At 40.7% G+C, this 8297-nt stretch overlaps 1 pseudogene; it reads left to right on the top strand.

The window, feature by feature from the left end:
• The first annotated feature begins 3407 nt into the window (after window positions 1–3407).
• On the top strand, window positions 3408–5062 carry LOC118844444 (annotated as a pseudogene).
• Window positions 5063–8297: the final 3235 nt, after the last annotated feature.

The raw sequence follows: 8297 nt of genomic DNA, 5'->3' as shown, positions 1-8297 counted from the left end.
TGACATAAAAATTACATTAACTAAAGGGCTGTGAAGCATAGGTTATATTAATTGGAAACTAAGTAACTTAATCTTAAAGATTTAATGGATGAAGGAAAAAAAATCATAGAAACCATCATAAAGTTAATGATGACAGATCCTCCTTTAGGGGCGGAGCCAAGATGGCGGCTGGTAAGCAGGGACTGGAGTGAGCTCTGTACCAAGCCCCTCCAAAAACCTATAAAAAATGACTCTGAACTAATTCTAGAACGGCAGAACCCACAGAACAGCAGAGGGAAGCAGGGCTCCAGCCCAGGACAGCCTGGATGGTCTCTGGGTGAGGTCTATCCCACACGGAGCTGGGAGCTGGGAACGGAGTGGAGCAGAGCACAGCCTGACCAGAAGCCAGGCGGAGGGGCCCCTAGCGCCCTGAATATGTGAGCTGCGGCAGTCACCAGACCCCTCGACCCACAAACACCGAAGACTGCGGAGAAGGTTAGTGGGAAAAGCTGCGGGAGTGGAAGGAGTTCGCGGTTCGGCTTCCAGCCCCGGGGGCAGCGGAGGTGGGGCAGCTACAGCTGTTGTTACTTCCGGCTCCAGGCCCACCTGGTGGGAGGAACTAAGTGGCAGATCAGAGCAGGAGTGCACAGCCTGCCGAAGATCTAAGCCCAGTTCAGGTTGGGGGTTGGGGAAGGAGCAGTGCTGGTGTGGCAGAGCTGGCACCTCCCCCCCAAATGTGGAACATAGAACTCTGTAGACTACAAGCAGCCATACCCCACTGAAAAACTCAAAGGTCAAATTAGTTGGCCGGGAATATGGCCAGGCAGCAAAATGCACCGAGATTCAGTCTCAGACTTTGCATTCTTTCTTTGCTGACAAAGAAGACCAAAACATACAGCCTAAAGAAGTCAATAAAGTGCAAGAGCCTACACCAAAAACCTCCAAGAAAAACATGAACTGGTCCCAGGCCATGGAAGAGCTCAAAAAGGATTTGGAAAAGCAAGTTAGAGAAGCAGAGGAAAAATTGGGAAGAGAAATGAGAAGAATGCGAGAAAACCATGAAAAACAAGTCAATGACTTGCTAAAGGAGACCCAAAAAAATACCGAAAAATACACTGAAGAAAACAACACCTTAAAAAACAGACTAACTCAAATGGCAAAAGAGCTCCAAAAAGCCAATGAGGAGAAGAATGCCTTGAAAGGCAGAATTAGCCAAATGGAAAAGGAGGTCCAAAAGACCACTGAAGAAAATACTACTATAAAAATTAGATTAGAGCAAGTGGAAGCTAGTGACTTTATGAGAAATCAGAATATTATAAAACAGAACCAAAGGAATGAAAAAATGGAAGACAATGTGAAATATCTCCTTGGAAAAACCACTGACCTGGAAAATAGATCCAGGAGAGATAATTTAAAAATTATTGGACTACCTGAAAGCCATGATCAAAAAAAGAGCCTAGATATCATCTTTCAAGAAATTATCAAGGAGAACTGCCCTGATATTCTAGAGCCACAGGGCAAAATAGAAATTGAAAGAATCCATCGATTGCCTCCTCAAATAAATCCCAAAAAGAAATCTCCCAGGAATATTGTTGCCAAATTCCAGAGCTCCCAGATCAAGGAGAAAATACTGCAAGCAGCCAGAAAGAAACAATTTGAGTATTGTGGAAACCCAATCAGAGTAACCCAAGATCTGGCAGCTTCTACATTAAGATATCGAAGGACTTGGAATGCGATATTCCGGAGGTCAATGGAGCTAGGAATAAAACCTAGAATCGCCTACCCAGCAAAACTGAGTATCATGTTCCAAGGCAAAATATGGATTTTCAATAAAATAGAGGACTTTCAAGCTTTCTCAGTGAAAAGACCAGAACTGAATAGAAAATTTGACTTTCAAACACAAGAATCAAGACAAGCATGAAAAGGTAATCAAGAAACAGAAATTGCAAGGGACTTACTAAAGTTGAACTGTTTTGTTTACATTCCTACATGGAAAGATGATGTGTATGATTCATGAGACCTCAGTATTAGGGTAGTTGAAGGGAATATGCATATATGTATATATATGTTTATGTATATATATAAGTGAATGTGTATGTATGTATATATCTATGTGTATATGTATGTGTATGTATGTATATATATATGTGTGTATATATATATACATATACATACATACATACATACATACATACATACATACATACATATATATACATATATATATATATATATATATATATGTAAAAGAGAGAGAGTAGACACAGGGTGAGTTGAAGATGAAGGGAAGATATCCAAAAGAAATAAAATGAAATTAAGGGATGACAGAGCAACATACTGAGAGAGGGAGATAGGGAAAGATAGAATGGGGTGGATTATCTCGCATAAAGGTGGCAAGAGGAAGCAGCTCTGTGGGAGGAGGGGAGAGGGCAGGTGAGGGGGGAATGAGTGAACCTTGCTCTCATCAGATTTGGCCTGAGGAGGGAATACCACACATACTCAACTGGGTATCTTACCCCACAGGAAAGAAGAGGGAGGAAGATAAAAAAAAAAGGGGAGGGATGATGGAGGGGAGGGCAGATGGGGGTGGAGGTAATCAAAACAAACACTTTGGAAAGGGGACAGGGTCAAGGGAGAAAATTCAATAAAGCGGGATGGGTTGGGAAGGAGCAAAATGTAGTTAGCCTTTCACAACATGAGTATTGTGGAAGGGTTATACATAATGATACACGTGTGGCCTAGGTTGAATTGCTCGACTTCTTAAGGAGGGTGGGTGGGAAGGGAAGAGGGGAGAGAATTTAGAACTCAAAGTTTTAAAAACAGATGTTCAAAAAAAAAGTTTTTGCATGCAACTAAAAAATAAGATACACAGGCAATGGGGCGTAGAAATTTATCTTGCCCTACAAGAAAGGAAGGGAAAAGGGGATGAGAGGGGAGGGGGTGATAGAGGGGAGGGCTGACTGGGGAACAGGGCAACCAGAATATATGCCATCTTGGAGTGGGGGTAAGGGTAGAAATGGGGAGAATATTTGTAATCCAAACTGTTGTGAAAATCAATGTTGAAAACCAAATATGTTAAATAAATAAATTTAAATTAAAAAAATAAATAAGTTAATGACAATATTACAACATAGTAGAATATGTGGGTTGTAGCCAAATAAATATTCAAGGAAAATATTACACTTAAATCACACATTAACAGATCAACCATCCTAAATAACAGTTCAACCAAATGGATTTGCATCTTAAAAAAAGATAAGAAAAAATAAACAACACTGATTTTACATCATAATTGAAATATTTAAAATCAGAGGAAAGATTAATAAAATTGGAAGTAACAAAAGTAAAACCCTGAACTAATAAATAAAAACAAGAGTTTTTCTTTTAAAAATAACAATTCAAGGCTTGTCCACCCAATCCCCAAAGAAATGCTCCCATAGTCTATCTTCCTTCATCAGACAAGGCCAGTGTCACACTGGTCCCCAACCTGGCATGTGCTTGTGCTAAAGACATCAAATTTGGAGCATATGCCCAAGACTTAACACTTCAAGGTGTAAATCTTTTAGCTGACACAGTTGCTGTTACTATGGGGCCAAAGGGAAGAACTGTGATCATTGAACAGAGCTGAAGAAGTCTCAAGGTTAAAAAACAGATGATGTGACTGTAGCAAAAGCAATTAACTTGAAGTACAAATATAAAAACCATTGGCGCCAGCCTGGTTCAGGATGTTACCAATAACACAAATGAAGAGGATGAGGATGGCACTACCACAGCAATAGCCCTTGCCTGATCCGTTGATTAGGAAGGCTTTGAGGAGATTAGCAAAGGAGCAAATCCAGCGGAGATCAGGAGATGTGTGCTGTTGACTGTTAATGCTGTCATTACTGAGCTTAAGGAACAGTCTAAACCTGTCACAAACCCTGAAGAAATTGCTCAGGTTGCTACAATTTCTGCAAATGGAGACCAGAAAAGTGGCAACATCATACTTGATGAAAGGAAAAAGGTTGGATGAAAGGGTGTCATCACAGTAAAGGATGGAAAAACATTGGATGATGAATTGCAAATTATCCAAGGCATGAAGTTTGAGAGAGGCTGTATCTCTCCATATTTTATTAATACAGCTAAAGGTCAGAAATGTGAATTTCCCTGATGCCTATGTTCTTAAGTGAAAAAAAAAAGATCTCTCTTGTCCAGTCTATTTTACCTGCACTTGAAATTGTAAATGCCCACCGTAAGCTTTTACTCATAATTGCTGAACATGTTGATGGAGAAGCACTAAGAATACTGGCTTTGAACAGGCTAAAAGTTGGGCTGCAGGTTGTTGCAGTAAAAGCTCTAGGACTTGGTGACAACATGAAGAGCCAGCTTAAGGATACGGCTGTTGCTATTGGTGATTCAGTGTTTGCAGAAGATGGATTGGCTCTGAATCTCGGAGATATTCAATCTCATGACTTCAGAAAAGTTGAAGAAGTCATTGTGAAAAAAGATGACGCCATGCCTTTGAAAGGAAAGGGTGAAAAATCCAAAGTTGAAAAATATATTCAAGAAATCACTGAGCAAATAGAGATTGCTACTAGTGACTATGAAAAAGAAAAGTTAAATGAACGTTTGGCCAAACTTTATGATGGACTAGCTGTAATAAAAGTTGGTGGAGCAAGTGATGTAGGTTACTGAAGCACTTAATGCTACACGTGCTGCTGTTGAAGAAGGCATGGTTCTGGGAGGTGGCTGTGCATGGCTTTGATACATTCCTGCTTGAGAAACATTATCTCCAGCTAATGAAGATCAAAAAATTGGAATCGAAATAATTAAGAAGGCATTGAAAATCCCTGCAATGACCATTGCTGAGAATGCAGGTGTTGAAGGCTCATTGATATGATGCCATGCTCAGAGATTTTGTGAATATTATTGAAAGAGGACTAATTCACCCAACTAAGGTGGTAAAAACTGCTTTGTTGGATGCTACTGGTGTAGCTTCTCTGTTAACTACAGCACAAGTTGTTACTGAAATTCCTAAAGAAGAGAACTTGGCATGGAAGGGATGGCTGGCATGAGAGGAGGCATGGGAGGAAGCATGTTCTAATTTCCTAGAATAATGCTCTATCATTATGATCTGTGATGCAAGCAAGACTCAAGGAAGTGTTCTTCATTAACTTCAGAGAAATCAGTTGGACAGAGGACTGAAGTAACAGCTAGTCTTGAAGCAAATCCCTATAACCATCAGTTACTGGTTTCAGTTGACAAAATATGTAATGGTTTACTGCTGTCATTGTCCATGATAAGGACAATTTATTTTGTATTTTTTTGAATAAAGACTCCCGTACATTCCTAATACTGGGTGCAAGATCCATGTACTGATGTTCTGCTTTCAACTTAAACCAGCTGAAGAATTTTTACTATTATTCTGTTAAATCAGAATTTTAGTGTTTGCCATCACTAGAAGGAAAGTTCAGAAGCATTCTTTCTGTGTAGATGAAAATTAATTAAAATTGTGTACAAAGTAAAGAAATATCCAGTTATGTCATGACCTTCATGTAATAAAATTGTTTAAAATTAAAAATAACAATTAAATAACATTACAATAAAAATAACGGGGGGGGCGGAGCCAAGATGACGGCTGGTAAGCACGGACTAGAGTGAGCTCCGTACCTGAGTCCCTCCAAAAACCTATAAAAATGGCTCTGAACCAATTCTAGAACGGCAGAACCCACAGAACAGCAGAGGGAAGCAGGGCTCCAGCCCAGGACAGCCCGGATAGTCTCTGGGTGAGCTCTATTCCACACGGAGCTGGGAGCTGGGAGCTGGGAGCTGGGAACGGAGTGGAGCAGAGCCCAGCCTGAGCGGCGTGGACGATCCAGTCCAGAAGCCGGGCAGAGGGGGCCCTAGCGCCCTGAATACGTGAGCAGTTACCAGACCCCTCGACCCACAAACACCAAAGACTGCGGAGAAGGTTAGTGGGAAAAGCTGTGGGAGTGGAAGGAGTTCACGGTTCGGCTTCCAGCCCCGGGGGCAGCGGAGGTGGGGCAGCTACAGCTGTTGTTACTTCCGGCTCCAGGCCCACCTGGTGGGGGGAATTAAGTGGCGGATCACAGCAGGGGTGCACAGCCTGCCGAAGATCTGAGCCCAGTCTGGACTGGGGGTCCTTGGGGAAGGAGGAGTGCGGCTCTGACAGAGCTGGCACCTCCCCCCCAAACGTAGAACATAGAACTCTGTAATCTACAAGCAGTCATACCCCACTGAAAAACTCAAGGGTCAAGTTAGTTGGTTGGGAATATGGCCAGGACGCGAAAACGCGCCCAGATTCAGTCTCAGACTTTGGATTCTTTCTTTGGTGACAAAGAAGACCAAAACATACAGCCTAAAGAAGACAGCAAAGTCATAGAGCCTACAACCAAAGCCTCCAAGAAAAACATGAACTGGCCCCAGACCATAGAAGAACTCAAAAAGGATTTGGAAAAGCAAGTTAGAGAAGTAGAGGAAAAATTGGGAAGAGAAATAAGAAGGATGCGAGAAAACCATGAAAAACAAGTCAATGACTTGCTAAAGGAGACCCAAAAAAATACTGAAAAATACACTGAAGAAAACAACACCTTACAAAATAGACTAACTCAAATGGCAAAAGAGCTCCAAAAAGCCAATGAGGAGAAGAATTCCTTGAAAGGCAGAATTAGCCAAATGGAAAAGGAGGTCCAAAAGACCACTGAAGAAAATACTACTTTAAAAATTAGATTGGAGCAAGTGGAAGCTAGTGACTTTATGAGAAATCAGGATATTATAAAACAGAACCAGAGGAATGAAAAAATGGAAGACAATGTGAAATATCTCCTTGGAAAAACCACTGACCTGGAAAATAGATCCAGGAGAGATAATTTAAAAATTATTGGACTACCTGAAAGCCATGATCAAAAAAAGAGCCTAGATACCATCTTTCAGGAAATCATCAAGGAGAACTGCCCTGATATTCTAGAGCCACAGGGCAAAATAGAAATTGAAAGAATCCATCGATCGCCTCCGCAAATAGATCCCAAAAAGAAATCTCCTAGGAATATTGTTGCCAAATTCCAGAGCTCCCAGATCAAGGAGAAAATACTGCAAGCAGCCAGAAAGAAACAATTTGAATATTGTGGAAACCCAATCAGAATAACCCAAGATCTGGCAGCTTCTACATTAAGAGATCGAAGGGCTTGGAATGCGATATTCCGGAGGTCAATGGAGCTAGGATTAAAACCTAGAATCACCTACCCAGCAAAACTAAGTATCATGTTGCAAGGCAAAATATGGACTTTCAATAAAATGGAGGACTTTCAAGCTTTCTCAGTGAAAAGACCAGAACTGAATAGAAAATTTGACTTTCAAACACAAGAATCAAGACAAGCATGAAAAGGTAATCAAGAAACGGAAATTGCAAGGGACTTACTAAAGTTGAACTGTTTTGTTTACATTCCTACATGGAAAGATGATGAGTATGATTCATGAGACCTCAGTATTAGGGTAGTTGAAGGGAATATGCATATATATATATATATGCATATATATATGTTTATGTATATATAAGTGAATGTGTATGTATGCATGTATCTATGTGTATATGTATGTATGTGTATGTATGTGTATATATATATATATATATATATATATATATATATATATATATGTAAAAGAGAGAGAGCAGACACAGGGTGAGTTGAGGATGAAGGGAAGATAGCTAAAAGAAATAAAATGAAATTAAGGGATGAGAGAGTAACTTACTGAGAGAGGGAGATAGGGAGAGATAGAATGGGGTGGATTATCTCCCATAAAGGTGGCAAGAGGAAGCAGTTCTAGGAGAGGAGGGGAGTGGGCAGGTGAGGGGGGAATGAGTGAACCTTGCTCTCATCAGATTTGGCCTGAGGGGGAATACCATACATACTCAGTTGGGTATCTTACCCCACAGGAAAGAAGAGGGAGGAAGATAAAAAAAAAAAAAATAAAAGGCAGGGGGATGATGGAGTGGAGGGCAGATGGGGGTGGAGGTAATCAAAACAAACACTTTGGAAAGGGGACAGGGTCAAGGAAGAAAATTCAATAAAGTGGGATGGGTTGGGAAGGAGCAAAATGTAGTTAGCCTTTCACAACATGAATATTGTGGAAGGGTTATACATAATAATACATGTGTGGCCTAGGTTGAATTGCTCAACTTCTTAGGGAGGGTGGGTGGGAAGGGAAGAGGGAAGGGAATTTGGAACTCAAAGTTTTAAAATCAGATGTTCAAAAACAAAAAAACTTTTTGTATGCAACTAAAAAATAAGATACACAGGCAATGGGGCGTAGAAATTTAT

The sequence above is a fragment of the Trichosurus vulpecula genome, chromosome 3 (assembly GCF_011100635.1).
Source record: "Trichosurus vulpecula isolate mTriVul1 chromosome 3, mTriVul1.pri, whole genome shotgun sequence".
NCBI classification, from domain to species: domain Eukaryota; kingdom Metazoa; phylum Chordata; class Mammalia; order Diprotodontia; family Phalangeridae; genus Trichosurus; species Trichosurus vulpecula.
Note: the sequence above shows the minus strand (reverse complement) of the source record. Positions and strands in the feature narration are given on the sequence as shown.